Source organism: Panthera leo, chromosome D3 (genome assembly GCF_018350215.1).
Source record: "Panthera leo isolate Ple1 chromosome D3, P.leo_Ple1_pat1.1, whole genome shotgun sequence".
NCBI classification, from domain to species: domain Eukaryota; kingdom Metazoa; phylum Chordata; class Mammalia; order Carnivora; family Felidae; genus Panthera; species Panthera leo.
The window spans coordinates 31504364-31520000 of record NC_056690.1 but is presented as its reverse complement, the minus strand read 5'-3'; the positions used below and the strand labels follow the sequence as shown (position 1 = coordinate 31520000).

Below are 15637 nucleotides of genomic sequence, written 5' to 3'. Positions count from 1 at the left end.
CGCTTCCCTCTCCTTTTCTCCTTCCCTACCTAAATATTAAGTAGTATCTTATTCCTTGTGTTTGTTTGATTTCTTTCGTTCTTTCTTTTTTTTAGAGAATCACTTGAGCTCAGACAAAACAGCCAATGCAAAGTAAAAAGAAAGGAAATAATATCATCTAAGGATAATTATTTTTCAAATTTACAATGTAGAGAAAATGCTTCTGTGTTTGATTTGAATGTTCTAAACCTAAAGATTTCAAGTAGGAAGTTTGCAGAAATGACTTCTAATAAGAAAAGTTTAATTTTTCAGAATGTTCTCAGTTGCATATTATGTATTTGTTTGCATGAGGTGGAAGCAGGGCAGGGAGTTTGTGTTATTTATCTGCTAGGGCTTAATAGATGGATGCTTTTATATCCTTCAGATGTGACAGAATAAAGAACTATGTAACAGACACAGTCTCATGAAAATATTATGAAATGTATTAGAATAATTACTAAAGATGAACTGGCAAGTTGCTTTAACTAAAATGCAAGTAGGAGAATTAAAGTAGAAAGCTACTTCTGTACTTCCAATGCATTATTTATCATTACCTCCTCTAGCACCTAAATGCCCTCCTGACCTTAGTTTTTCTGTGACATTTATTGTGGTTTTGAAATGATGGAAGGAACTACTTGATTCTCTTAGCCAGAGTAACATAGAGTGGGGGAGTGTGGGGGAGGGATGCAGTATGATCATAAGTAGAGTTTTCTTTTGATCATTAAGATATATTGACTCAATAGCCTCTTTGTAAATTCATTTTAATGAACATGGCTGTTAGTACTATATTCTCCATTGCAGATGAAAATGAATGCTGAGTCAAAATGGAAATTAAAGAAACTCAAAATATAGAATGGTCCACAAGTTTATCTTTGTCTCTGGAATTCTTTTTTTTTATGTTTAATTTTATTTTATTTAAAGAGGGGGAAAGGCAGAGGTGGGGGAGAGAGAGAATCCCAAGCAGGCTCTACCCTCAGCATGAGGCCTGATGCAGGGCTCAATCTCGTGACTGTGAGATCATGTCCTGAGCCGAAATCAAGAGTCTGATGCTTAACCGACTGAGCCACCCAGGTACCCCATCTCTGGAATTCTTGAAAAAATTAGACCTTCATATGAAATGAGCAGGAATTAGAAATGTTAGAGAGAGAACCAATTGATTCAGTCACAGTATTAATTTAAAATAGTGGATTGCTAAAAAACATTAAGTAAAACTACATAAAAAGAGGCCCTACTTAGGAAAATAGGGGAAGGCTGTCTTATGTAGGCAAGGGCTTCCCTGAGGCTGTCTGTTCCCAGATAGCAATAATTTTCTCTGTAGTCTCATTGGAAGTCAGAGAGCACATGACGAGATTGTTAATTTTACAAGAGTCCCTTTCAGGAAATTGTTTCTCATCATACAGTTTTTCAGAATAGGTCAGCTGAAGATACTGTACACTTTCTGATTCTATATTTATTTACAACACATCGACACACTCATACACACACGTCTGCTCACAAACACACTAAAATACTCAAGGATCTAACTTTCAAACAGTTCAATCTGAAACAGTCTGGGTGCCTAAAAAATTAGGGTGGATCTGTACGTGTATGTGTCCCTGAAACATTACACTATATTTAATCAAAAAGACAAAAGGGGTTGCCAGTTGAGTTATAGTAAATGAAAGACTTAGGGAAATCTAACTGCCTAGGAAGGTGGCAATATTAAAACATTGTATCTGTTTTCATTTTCTTAGAGATTTTCTGTCTTGAAATGTCATGCCTCCCCTAGGTCAGTAGCTCCCGAACTCTAGCATGCATTACAGTCTCCTGGAGGGGTCCATAAAACTCAGATTGCTGGCCCCATGCCCAGAAATTCTGATTCAGTAAATTTGAGGTGGGCCTGAAAATTTGCATTTCTAACAAGTTCCCAGTGATGCTAATGCTAATGCTGCTGGTCCAGGAACCACACTTTTGAGAACCACTGTCCTAGGTATCCCATTCCAGAATTCTGTCTGTGGTGTCATGCTTATATATTTTGCATATATTTATTGAGCACTCACCAGGTTCCAGGCACTGTGCTAGATGCATGGAATATGAGAAACACACTGTCCTGGCCTTTGTTGAGAGCAGACAACTGTTCATCATCCTTCACAGGAAAACCCACATTCAATTACCTCAGCCCACCCTTCAATTACCAAGTTGAAGACCTGGTAATTCCTGGGTCCACACTTAGGTTAAGGTGGTGGAATGGTTCAAGACACAGAAGGGTAAACAATTCCAATTACTATTTCCTTTCCTTATAAAACCCTCCTTCCCATCTCCAGTAGACATGTGATGTTAGGTTTTGCAGAGTAACTTCTCTCAGATAGCTGGATCTTTGTATAAATTTGTAGGTCCTTGGATTTTTTTCTAGGGCCACTGCCCATGTCAGGTACATAGTGGGGTTCCAATACTCAAGAACCGTTGTTTATGGTCAAGCCTTTACCATTCATAATCCTGCTTACTCATATCAAATCCTTTGTCTGTTTTTTTTTTGTTTTTTTTTTAGCTTATATAGTGTCTACAAAAAAAGAACAAGGTCACTTTCAGCCTTAAACATTTAGCCCCCAGATAACTTTTGAATAATTATAGCTGACCTTGGATCTGTTTCATGTAAATTGGATGGCTGTCCTTTAAGTTACCAGTAATTTCTTTATTTTAGATTCAAGGAACACCTCATATCTGGAATTGAGAAAGCTTTTTTTGTAAGTTGCATCATTTTCTGGGTTCCTGAGGAGGACACAGTCCAACATCATTCGTCTATGAAATAATATTTTCACAAGAATAATTTACTTGTCCTCTTATCTCACTGACACTTTGAGGAACTTTATGAAAATACTGTGAAAAGACAGACTCACTCCTGCCTGAGGTTGAAACCCCTGTGACATTTACACTAGAGGTGGTGTCACTATGTTTGGGATTGCACCTGTGCCTTCTCTCTCATCCCTGGCAGATGCTTCCTTTTTATTACCCATTTGAATATCATTTTGAGTTTCTTTGAGTGAACCAGTTCGAGCTGAACATTTTTACACAGGGATTCTATAGATAAAATAATAATTTATGGGGGCTAGGAAACAAATCTGTATATTGATTTCTTTATTTTCTGAAGATTTTTGGATTATTATCACTTTTTTAAGCAGAGTATTAAATTCACAAATGGGGTTTCAATAAGGGATATATTTTCAAATATATCATCAAAATTATGCAGTATTTTTAAAATTTCAGTTACATCCCTTGCTTTAGAAGTTTTTTTAGAAAAGTATAATATATCTGGTTGTTTTACCATATCAGGTAAGGAAACAAAAGGCACGTTGTATCCCCATGGTTTAGTTTGCAACAGACTCACCTGGTGTTTTCCATAAGCAGCTCCAGTTTTAGAAGACATATTTTAGGCCTACTTCCTCTGTACTCTTAGGACTGAATTGTTCTTGTGCTATCAACATAATCCCCTCACAAAGAATCATATGATCACCACTGGTTCCTTGGAAATATCCTGACCCTATTTCAGAGGAACTGCTACCTTAATCCCAGAGTCCAGCAACATTGATTTTATGTATTATGGTGCCCTCATTCAGCTGTTTGTGCACTCAGGAAGCTCAGCTAAATCATCCATCCCTCTGTCTTTTTTTCTTTTTTTCTTTTATTGTTAGTACCTGCCTCCAGAATGTTTTCATCTTTTTAAAATAACCTGTGGTAGGAGAAAGACAGTGAAATGATAGTTTGATGCCACCGCAGGTTGCCTTCCTCAGCTTGGGTTTTTGTCTGTGTGTGGTGGCTCATGAGATGTAGAAAAGGAGCTCAGGCCTCCGCAACACACTCAGCTTCATCCAGAGAGACTGAAGGTATTTGTTTTTGTTGGCACATTCTTGGTGGAGACCCAGAGAGAGTTTGCAGGAACTATATTTCTTCTATTTGAATCAAAGTTTTTGCTGCTCTTCCCACGGACTCTTCTGACAGCCTAGCTTGTTTTGATGTTTTTTGGGGGGATGGATTATGGCAGCACAGCTGTGCTCACTCACATATACCCCAGAAGTCAAGAAAGAGTTGAGTCAAGGTAGCTGCAGAGGGAAGATGTCTGTCTCTGACTCCATCTCTAACAGAACCCATAGTTATGTTCCTGAGACTCTTTCATCTGCTCTAGCACTCCTTGGTCTATCTTTCCCCTGGGGTGGGGGTGGGGGGATCATTACATCCAGGGTTGCCGTGACCATAAGCATCTAGCACTCCTTGGTCTATCTTTTCCCCGGGAGGGCGGGGGGCGGGGGGGAGGTCATTACATCCAGGGTTGCCATGAGCATAACAGGACTTAGATTGCAGGGATTGATCAGACTTCACATAGTGAAAGTTAGAAAGAAATAAAAAGTCAAAAGGGAGAGTGAAATCTAAGCGATCAGCAGGACGAGGTGAGCCCAGCATCCTCCTACGCCAAAGCATAAGAGACTCTTAAAAACTGAGAATAAACTGAGGGTTGATGGGGGGTGGGAGGGAGGGGAGGGTGGGTGATGGGCATTGAGGAGGGCACCTGTTGGGATGAGCACTGGGTGTTGTATGGAAACCTATTTGACAATAAATTTCAAATTAAAAAAATAATAAAATGAAAAAAAGTCAAAAGGGAGAGAAGAAGCTCAGAGGAGAAAGAGGGGTTTTGGAGAAAAGGAAAGGTGCCTTAAGAATTAAGGCCATCTCAGGTGAGGTAAATGAGGTAAAGGTGTGGTGGAAGGGAGTAAACTTAGCAAAAGGAGTGAAATCAAGTCTTGTCCACTGTTTACTCACTGTAGAATTCCATTTCTTTTCTCTTGTAACAATTTTAAAATAATGCCATATAAATAAGAAAAAACTCTTTGGAGATTTCCTTGAGAATGTCCAAGTCAATAATTTGTCTAGATTAAAGATTTTATTATATAAATTGGTTTGGTGTCAAAGATTTTGAGTTTCACCTTTAACATTACTAGGTAAATTAGAATAGGAATGAAGAGGTTTAAGTAAATCAGCCTTAGTTTTTTGTTTCTTTCTGAAGTCAGCTGCAATATGAAGGAATGATTCCAAAAGGATGTGTGTGTGTGTGTGTGTGTGTGTGTGTGTGTGTGTGTGTGTGTACATGAGTGCCTGCCAGCCTGAATATATAGAAAGAGGAAGACAGCAGACTGAATTTTTAAAATAAGGAAAATATAGCAGTAATCCAGTCTAGGACAGTATTTCTTAACCCTGGCTGCTAAAATCACCTGGGGGGCCTTAAAAATTACAGATGCCTAAGCCCACCTCTGGGGCTTCGATTTAGTCAGTTTGAGATGAGGCTTAGGTATTGGTATTTGTAAAATACCGAGGTGATAAAATCTGTAGCCAGTTGAGAGCAACTACTCTACAGAGTCTGTGCAGAGTTGAATTCAAGGATAGTGAACAATGGAGCCAATATTGAACTCAGCTATCACTTGTAAATGAGGCCAATGAGAACTCATGTGTGCTTTATATGCCACTTACATAGTGCTTTATTTTTATCACACTCTTAGGGCATTTAGGGGTGAGGATGACCATTTTATAGATAAGGAAACTGAGGCTAAGGAAGGTTATATGACTAATCCAGAATTACACACAATTTGCAGGTAGTGGGTCAGATTCTAGCCCAGTGTGCACGTGTTAGTCTTCTGAATTACAACCACAAACCTCAAAAAGACCTTCAATAGTGTTTTGTTAGTATGTTCTTGATGAAGAATGGAATTTTGAGAGAGATGATTTACCCTGTTTAATTGGGGAGAAATGAAATATTTGAATAGTCAGTTACTTTTCACCCAGTGCCTTTCAAAGTTTTCAACCCTGACCTACACTGAGAAATACATCTTCTATCAAAACCCAATGCAAACACAGGTACATACATTCAGAGCCCAAACACACCTTCTCATCATGCTTATCCTTATTATAGATAAACAAACCGTCTCACAGTGCTTACTTACCCTTGCTATGTGCACTCCGATATTTTCCATTCTATTCTATTTCTTTAAATGCTGGTTGCAGTCTACCGCCCTGACTGCCCTAATGGACTGTGACCCATGGCCTGAAAAACAGTAAATCTTCCCTTCTCTCTGATGCCAGAAAAAGGGTAACACCATTATTAGAAAAGTGAATGACCTGTCTTATACAGCTTTTATGGAAAGATCTGCTGTAGGCCAAAGAATGAATATTATTTGGTAGAGTGTATAGGAAATATTGTTACTTGCAAGCTTGGTCTCTTGATGCTATGTGGTCAACCAGGCTTTTAACCCTTTTAAGGAAATATCTTACACAATGAAGAGTGTAGGTATGATTTTTCCAAGGCAGAATTATGAGTGTTGTTATCCCTTCAGTTTTTAATGTTGCCTTTAACTCTTGGAAGTCTGAGATGAGAAATGGGGGTGTAAAAAAGTAAAACATATAATCTACAAGTATTTTAGAAGGAATTTGTAGTTTCTTGTAGAAGTCATGGTTCCTAGTTGGGGTGTAGAAGGAAGCAAAATCTTGGTGAAGTGATTCAGGTTCTAGCAATTTCTTATGAATTTGTTATCTGACTCACATTTGAAAACCTTATTAAGTGACAGTCTGCATGTAGAAGTCTTTTTAAATATATGAAATACTATTTGCAAAATAATAGTATTTAAAATTTTCTAATTGCCTTTCTGTTGTTGCTGTTGTTATTGTTGTTTTCCAGTCTTGTGTTCCCAGCAAGATTGTGAGGTTTTTGCGAGCTGACCTAGGCATGGATTTCTCTTCTTCCTCACAGGGCTTTTGCCAGAGATGGTTACATATGAGACGCTCTGTGATCATTTGCCACAGGAAGGCTCAGCCTGCATCTAGGTGTCTGGCCTGTGGCCTAAGAATAGAGGAGTATGGGGATGGGAACATTGGGCAGCCTTTTAAAATGTTTCTTTTCTTCCCAAACATTCTTATATCCTGATTTCCCATCAACATCCTCATTTAGCATTTGCATATATTCATATGTGCACACCTGTATCTCCCCTCTTCACACAAGGCTATATGCCCATGAGCTCTCCTGGTGGGAATAGAACTTAAAGGAGGTGGCTCCTGGCTGAGTCCCTCTAGAGGCCCGTCTGCCACTCAGCTAACACTGCCAGCCACCATGGTGATTCCAGTTGATACTTATTCCAGGTAATACTGTTTAACTTCTACCCACCATGAACCACTGGCTAACAAAGAAAACACTAATGTTGAAATACTAGTGAGGAGATTAAAAAATTATATTTACTCTGAAAATTTATCTCAATGTCTTGCTTAGATCTATATGGCTCATTATCCTGATAGATGTTTCTGGTTTTTTCAAAATTTAATGTTAAAGAAGAAAAATATACTGATAATTATATTTTGGTTAGGTTTATATTCATTGAGAATAAGCATCATTCACACCTAGAAAGGTGCTTACAAACAATGACACAATACAAAAATTGCAAAAGCAAGCTCATTGATTATTAAAGCTGAAAATACAAAAATCATAAACTTTAGGTAGTTACATTAATGATAAAACAATTTCATTTCATAGTTTTTTTATTATTGAGATATAATTCACATACCATGTAATCCCCCCCACACACTTAAAGTGACATTTAAGTATTTTTTAGTATATTCATAGAGTTGTGCAGTCATCACTACAATCAATGCATTTTTGTCACTCCAGAAAGAAACCTCATACCCATCAATGGTCATCCCCATTTTCTCCCAAGCACCCAGCTCTAGACCACCGCTAATCTACTTTTTGTCTCCATACATTTGCCAGTTTTAGACATTTCATATAAATGGAATGATATAATATGTGGTCTTTTGTGGCAGGCTTATTTCACTTAGCATTATGCTTTCAAGGTTCATCCATGTGGTATAGCATGTATCAGGGCTTCATTTCTTTGTATAGTTAAATATCTGTGCTGACAGCTCAGAGCCTGGAGCCTGCTTCGGATTCTGTGCCTCCCTCTCTCTCTGCCCCTCCCCTGCTCATGCTCTGTCTCTCTCTGTCCCAAAAATAAATAAAACATTAAAAAACATTTTTTTAAATATCCACACTTTGTTTAGCCATTCATTTGTTGATGAACATTTGAGTTGTTTCTACTTTTTGGCTATTACGAGTGTTACTGCTGTGAACATTTGTATAGAAGTTTTTGTGTGGACATATATTTTCATTTCTCTTGTTTATGTACCTAGAGTAGAATTGCTGGGTCATATAGTAAATGCATGATTAATGTTGAGGAACTGCCTGACTCTTGCCCACAGCAGCTACACCTTTTAACTTTCTCATCAACAATGTTTAAGGGTTTCCATTTCTCCATGTTCTCACCAATACTTGTTATTATCAATCTTTTGATTAGAGTCATCCTAGTGGGTGGGAAGTAGAATCTCACTGTGGTATTGATTTGCATTTCCCTGATGGCTAATGATGCTGAACATCTTTTTATGTGCTTGTTAGTCATTGTATATCTTTTTGGAAAATTGTCTGTATAGATCCTTTGTTCATTTTTTAATCAGATTGTCTTTTTATTATTGAGTTACAAAAATTCTTTATATACTTTAGATATATAACCAGACACATGATTTGTAAACATTTTCTCTCATTTTGTGGATTGTCTTTTCACTTTTTCTTAATGCACAAATTTTTAATTTTGTTAAAATACTTACTAGGTATCTACTTTTATTGTTTCTGCTTTTGGTGAGATAACTAAGAAGGCTTTGCCTAATTAAAGATCACAAAGATTTACTCCTATGGTTTTTTCTAAGAATTTTTTAATAGTTTTAGCTCTTAGATTTAGATCTTTCCAGGTGTATGATTACCATTTGTTGGAAAGACTCTTCTTCCCCAGCGATTGGTCATGGCACTTTTGTCAAAAATGAACTGACTATAAATGTGAGGGTTTATTTCTGGACTCTCTATTCCATTGGTAATACTTAGCCTTATGCCAGTACCACATTGTTTGATTACCACATTGTTTGCATCTTTTGAGATGATCATATGGTTTTGTCCTTTATTTCATTGATATGGTGTATTACTTTAATTGATTTTTGGATGTTAAAATAACCCTGCAGTCCTGGAATAAATCCCAGTTCAGCATATATATTGCTGGAGTTTGGTTTGATGATATCTTGTTGAGGATTTTTGCATCTGATTTTATAAGAGAAGTTTCTGTTTTTGTAATGTCTTTGTGTGATTTTGTTATCAGGGTAATATTTACCTCTTGGGATGAGTTGGGAAGGGTTCTCTGTCTTTCTGTTCTTTAGAAGAACTTGTGAAGAGTATTAATTCTTTAAATGTCTGGTAAAATTCAACAATAATGTCATTTGGGCCTGGGCTTTTCTTTGTGAGAATTTATAAAATTACTAATTCAATGTCTTTACTTGTTATAAGTACATTCAGACTTTCTATTTCTTGTTGAATCAATTTTGGTAGTAGGGGCCTTTCTAGGAATTCTTCCATTATATCTAAGTTATCTAATTTGTTGACATACAGTTGTTCATGTTATTTCAATATAATACTTTTTATGTTTGCAAGATGGGTACACTGACATTGCCTCTTTTGTTCCTAATATTAGTAATTTGAGTCTTTTTTTCCCCCTTTTTTCTTTGTCAGTCTATTAAAGGTTTGTCAATTTTGTTGATCTTTTCAATGAACCAAATTTTGGTTTTGTTGATTTTCTCTATTCTTTTTATATTTCATTATTTTCTGCTCTAATCTTTCTTATTCCCCTCCTTCTTCTTGCTTTAGGCTTAATTTGCTCCTAAATATTTCTTAATTTGTTGTATGCCCTTTGGATAGTTTTCAGAGACTTTAAATAGTTAATTTTAAATAATCTTTGTTAGTTGCTTTCCTGGGGAGTGAGAACATGGATCTCCTTACTCCCCTATTTTAGAAGTGGCTTTTCCATAGTATGTTTTAAATATGTTCAGTTTCAAACACATTATAATATATATGTGGATAAATCATGTTTTCCTTATGTAATTGACTAAAACTAAATTTTACGGCAAACATTTCTTTTTATTTTTTATTTTTTTATTTTTTAATTTTTTAAATATTTATTTATTTTTGGGAGACAGACAGAGCGCAAGCAGGGGAGGGGCAGAGAGAGAGGGAGACACAGAATCCAAAGCAGGCTCCAGGCTCCGAGCTGTCAGCACAGAGTCTGATGCAGGGCTTGAACCGACGAAACGTGGGATCATAACCTGGGCTGAAGTTGGATGCCTAACTGACTGAGCCACTCAGGCACCCCTACAAACATTTCTTTCAAAAAAAAATTTTTTTAACGTTTATTTATTGTTGAGAGACAGAGAGAAACAGAGCATGAGCATGGGAGGGACAGAGAGAGAGGGAGACATAGAATCTGAAGCAAGCAGCAGTCTCTCAGCTGTCAGCACAGAGCCTGATGCGGGGCTCAAACTCACAAACAGTGAGATCATGACCTTAGCCAAAGTCAGACGCTTAACCCACTGAGCTACCCAGGTGTTCCAAAACATTTCTTTTTAAATGGGCAATAGTAAGAAATTTTTCTTTATATTTTATAAATACTATTAAAAGATTTTATTCAAATATATGTTTACTGTAAATTTTTAATAATATACTTCACAAAAAAATCCCTAGCATATCATACGAGTGATTTCATAAGTGTTATTACTTAGAAGAGCTTAAGATTTTTTCAAATGAATTAAAGTCCAGTTAAAAGTTGCTATTAAGTAAATTATAGTACAGGTGAAATGCAGATATTTTAAGAACCCTAAAGGTGGGCCTTGAAGGACTGAAGTGTGCAGAACACTGGAATTTGATCCCAGCAGTGAAGTGAGAGAACATCTGAGGACTGAGCCTTGATATGACTTACTAATGGCAGTCTCAGGCAACAGTAGAGGTAGCACTAGAAACTGGTCTCCTGACCAGCATTAGACCCTACCAGGAGGAGCTAAGGCTGAAGTGTTCTGAGGGCAGAATGACAGCAGAGATAACCTACAGCCTAAGAGTTAGGAGCCATTTATCTGAAATCTGATCAAGGTTCTCTATATGCTATTTGTTTGAACTAAGACTCCCCAACAAGAGTATGTGTGACCAGATTGTACCCTGCAGCCAGCCTTGGCCAGGATTTCTGCCTTTAAGAGGAATAAATGGTAAATAGACAGTTTGGAAAGTTTTTCTGTTAGGCACATTACAGGGAAAAAATTGTAAAGGCATCTGCAATATTACCATTTCTGGCCCTTTAAATTGAAAAAAAATTCTGTTTTATTTGTATAACCAAGATTGAGTCTCTGCCAGAAAACCATTCATCCTGTTTGAAAATTCCAAACATTTTTATTATTGCTACTCTATTTTATTGTATTCTATTGGTTTACTAATTTTGAGTGTTTATTATTGGGAATAACAGATTTGGTTAAGGTCACTTTTTGTAAAAACAGGACCACATTTCCCCTTATCCACATAAAAGGCACTCTTGAGTGCCTACTCTCCTGACGATTTGGGTTTCTGTTTGTTTCATGGTGGTAAGATGTCCTCAAAGCCTAGTTGATCTTCATTATCTCTAGCTAATCAGAGGCCTCAAGCCCATTTCCTTGTGGTGATTTCATTGCCTTTGGAGAAAGATCCCTCATTTAAAAAAAATTTTTTTAATGTTTATTTATTTTTGAGAGAGACAGAGACAGAATGCGAGTGGGTTAGGGTCAGAGAGAGAGAGGGAGACACAGGATCGGAAGCAGGCTCCAGGCTCCAAGCTGTCAGCACAGAGCCCGACACCGGGCTCAAACTCAAGAGCCGTCAGATCATGACCTGAGCTGAAGTCAGACGCTCAACTAACTGAGCCACCCAGGCACCCCAACATCCCTCATTTTAAACAAAGAAATTTGACTGACATTATAGTGGGCTTAAAAATTGTCTTTTAGTTTCAGTAATTTTCAATTCACAAATGAATAAGATATTAAGCTGAACAATTCCTTCAGGCACATTACTATTTTCAGTATTAGAATGGGTTCCAATATGAATCTCTAAATGAAGACGACATTTTAAATTAGAAGAGAAAGGGTTATGGACATAATAAACTAGAGATAGAAAAAAAAAAGGATGGGATGCTTTTTTTCCTGGAAAACTCTGATTTTTATCAATACTTACATTTATTTTTATTTACCTTTTTATACTACCAGTATAGAACCAGCCACTTCATCATTTCAGAGCCCAAGAAAAGGAAAGGGATAAAAGACAATAGCCTTAACTTACCAGAGAACTGGTTTAGTTTAACCTAAAGGAATTGCACCCAAGGGTGCAATTAAGTTTGCTTCCAACAGTGTCTTCCTTGAGATGTGAAGACTTCCTTCTCAAATGGTAGAGTTAAATGGTCTCTGTGTTCTGTCAGCCCTTCCAAGAGCCTTGGTCTCAGAGAATTAATTCATTCCTCGAATCATTTAAATGGGGCTTATTGATCAAGTTCCTTCTAAAAAATAGGATTTGGCTGAGGAGTCTTCCTTGAACCAGTCACAGTTTGGGTTCTGATTAGTAGATAAAAGTAGATTCTGGAGTGAGACTTTCTGATCTAAGTCCTGGTACTGCCACTTATTAGCTGTGTGACGTTGGGCACAATGTTGGGCATGACCTCTCTGTGACTCAGTTCTCTCATCTGTAAAACTGGGATAAAAATCAGTACTCATTTCATATGGCACCTGTAAGGATTAAATGGCTTAATTAAACGAGTAAAATACTTTGGAATACTTCCTGGCACATAGTAAGTGCTATGTAAGTAGTAACTATTGTTATTACTTAGGTTAAAAACTCTTCCTTTTATAGGACCCTCATTTGTTTGTTCATTCATTCATTCATTCATTCATTCACCTGCTCCTTGCTGAGCACTCTGCCAGTCTCAGCACTTCACTAGCTTTTGCTCAGGATGAACTAGGGATGTCATGGACAGGACAGTTCCTGGCTTCCTTTGTATCCTGTCTCTTCACAGTGACTGGTATATAATGAGTGCTCTGCTCTGACAGAAATGAGGATTGACCTCATGTTTTCAAAGTTGATCTGATACCAGAGAGCAGTGGTTCTTGTTTTTAAAGCATATGTGTGCTAGGCTTGTCTTAAAGTGCCAAGGATGAGAAGAACTGAGTATAGTTATATAGATCTGATGTGATTTTGGATTAACTTGGATTTTAGCCTGTGATTTTTCTAGTGTTTGCCTTAGCATATGCTTTAAAACAGTAACTAAAACCCCGAAATGTGCTTTGACTTTTTCCCAACCTTTGGATAAATTAATGCTTTCACAAAAGCCAGGAACCTAAAGGTCTCAGAACTACCCAAACACATCCTAGAACTTATAAGCAAGACAAAGAGAAGCACCAGAGACGACAACGTGCACCTCACCTCCACATTCAGATTGTCTAAGAAATGCTTGTGATTGCACAGGGACTTCTGCCTTCGAATCTTCAAGAATAATGATCATAGCATTGTTCAGTAATTTAGCAATGACACACAGCAAGTATAGATGCCATGTACTATGCCATATACTGTATAAGAATGCACAATGTTTGCCTGGAGTAGAGTGCTAATGAAAGTGGTATTTCCATCTCCAAGGGGCAATTAAAGTTTTTATGGGGTTAAGAACTGGGAATAGAATCGTAGTATCTAGGATCTGAGTTGTAAACATCTTGAGCTTTTTTTTTTTATGGTCTTCTCAGAAATAGGATGCGTTGTGAAGGTTATTCAGCCTTCTAGCTTTTGGAAGAAATTGAGAAAAATATTTGAAAAGCAAAATTAAATATTTTTCTAAATAACCATATTGAATATTTTAAATTTTAAAATATTTGGTGTGTTTGTATATAGAATATATGCATATTTTTTGAAATGTGAAGAGGCTAGAGTAGATCATTTCTACCACACCTTTAATGGGTAACCCCCCTTGATGATGATGTGGCAGTTTTATGAAGGCACCATCAACAGGTCTTGTTGATAGGAAAACAGTTTGGGAGGTGTCAGCAGGTGACCGCTGAAAGAATGCATGCAACACAGGTGGAAAGCCGGTGGGGTATGTAGGTGGCTCAGGTAGTTAAGTGTCTGACTCTTGATTTTGGCTCAGATCATATCTCACTGTTTCTTGGGTTCGAGGCCTATGTCAGGCTTTGCACTGACAATGTGGAGCTTGCTTGGGATTCTCTCTCTCCCACTCTCTGTACCCCTCCCCAACTCAGGCTCGCTTGCTCTCTCTGCCCACCCCCCTTCTCTCAAAATAATAAACTTTTAAAAAATCACTAAAAAAAAAGTGGAAAGCTGTTTCTGGAACCCAAGTGCCAGGACTCTACTTTCCTGGTATCTGGCTCTCTCAGGGAACAGAGAGGCCCAGGAGGACATGAGAGTCAGGCCAAGTTCATAGGAGTGGACTGACAGCATCTTCATAATTCTGCCTTTAAGAAGAGTCTGCTCATGGCACTTGAGTTTTCCCAGAAAGCAAAATCACAATTCTTTCTTAATATATATCCAGAAGTCCTCGGGGACTGCTGAAGTTTTTATGAGGCATGCCAAATATCCTAGAAATTGTATTCCAACACCAGAGACTGTTACCATAAGCTATTTGGCTTCACCATTATTGTGACCCCTGACAACACAGTCCACCTCTCCTGCTTTTTTCTAAGAGGTGTGGGTGGATCAGTAACAGCCCATTAGTACAGTGGGGAAGACAGCAACAAACACCTGCCCTGTGGTGCTGGGCCTTGCCTTTAGCCCAGGAGGGCAGCATCATGATTTTACACAGATGTGCATACAAATCCATGCATGTTGAGTACCATTGTTTAAAATCATTGTTGAGTAGCAATCGCTTGGGCTCTAAACGGGAGACCTAGATTCTACTCTCATTTCCTTTATGTGGTGTGCACAAGTTATATATTCTTCAAGCCCCTGTTTGCTCATTTAATCTGAATGAGGAGTTTGAATTTGACCAAAGTTTCAGAAGAAACTTTGATGTGCAGATGAATCACCTAGGGATATAGTTCAAATGCAGACTCTGGTTCAGTAAAGTCCAGGGCAGGATCCAAGATGCTGTATTTGTAACCAGCTCCCAGGTGATGCCGATGCTGCTGTTCCTTGGATGAATTTGGGGGTAAGGGTTTAGATATGTCTTCTTATTCTGTCCGCCTTCTACCCTATGATACAGGTATTCTTGGCCTCACTTTACAGATGAGGAAACAGGGGCTTAGCTCAAGCTGACATGGTCAGATGGCAGGACTGGATCCCAAACTTGGGTCTAACTGGTCCCAGAAGTTAGCCACCATGAAAACTTTATATTGCCTTCCTTATTTTTTTTTCCTGGGGCTTGGACGAGTAACTGCAATTTTCAAAGGTATGTAACCTACTTGGTAGGGAGTAGTTTAGCCATTATGAAAGTCTATATCACCATAAACACAAAATAATATATAATTCTTTTTTTCATTAGAAGAAAAAATATTATGGTGGCATAGATAAACTCCAAAGTCTTTTAATATAGGGAGTATTGTTGCATATTAGGAAGCTATTTTAAGGCTATTTAATTTAGACTAACTTATTTAATAAGCTTTTAATCCACCTTGTCAGCTTGCTAGCTCTATTATCATGTTGCATATTTTTATATTTGCTGACATTTCTACCAGA

General features: G+C 37.7%; 1 protein-coding gene across 7 annotated transcripts in view; it reads left to right on the top strand.

Moving 5' to 3' along the window:
- LDLRAD4 (low density lipoprotein receptor class A domain containing 4) overlaps positions 1-15637 on the top strand; it is a 180125-nt gene that overhangs the window by 121295 nt on the left and 43193 nt on the right. The window lies entirely within an intron of this gene.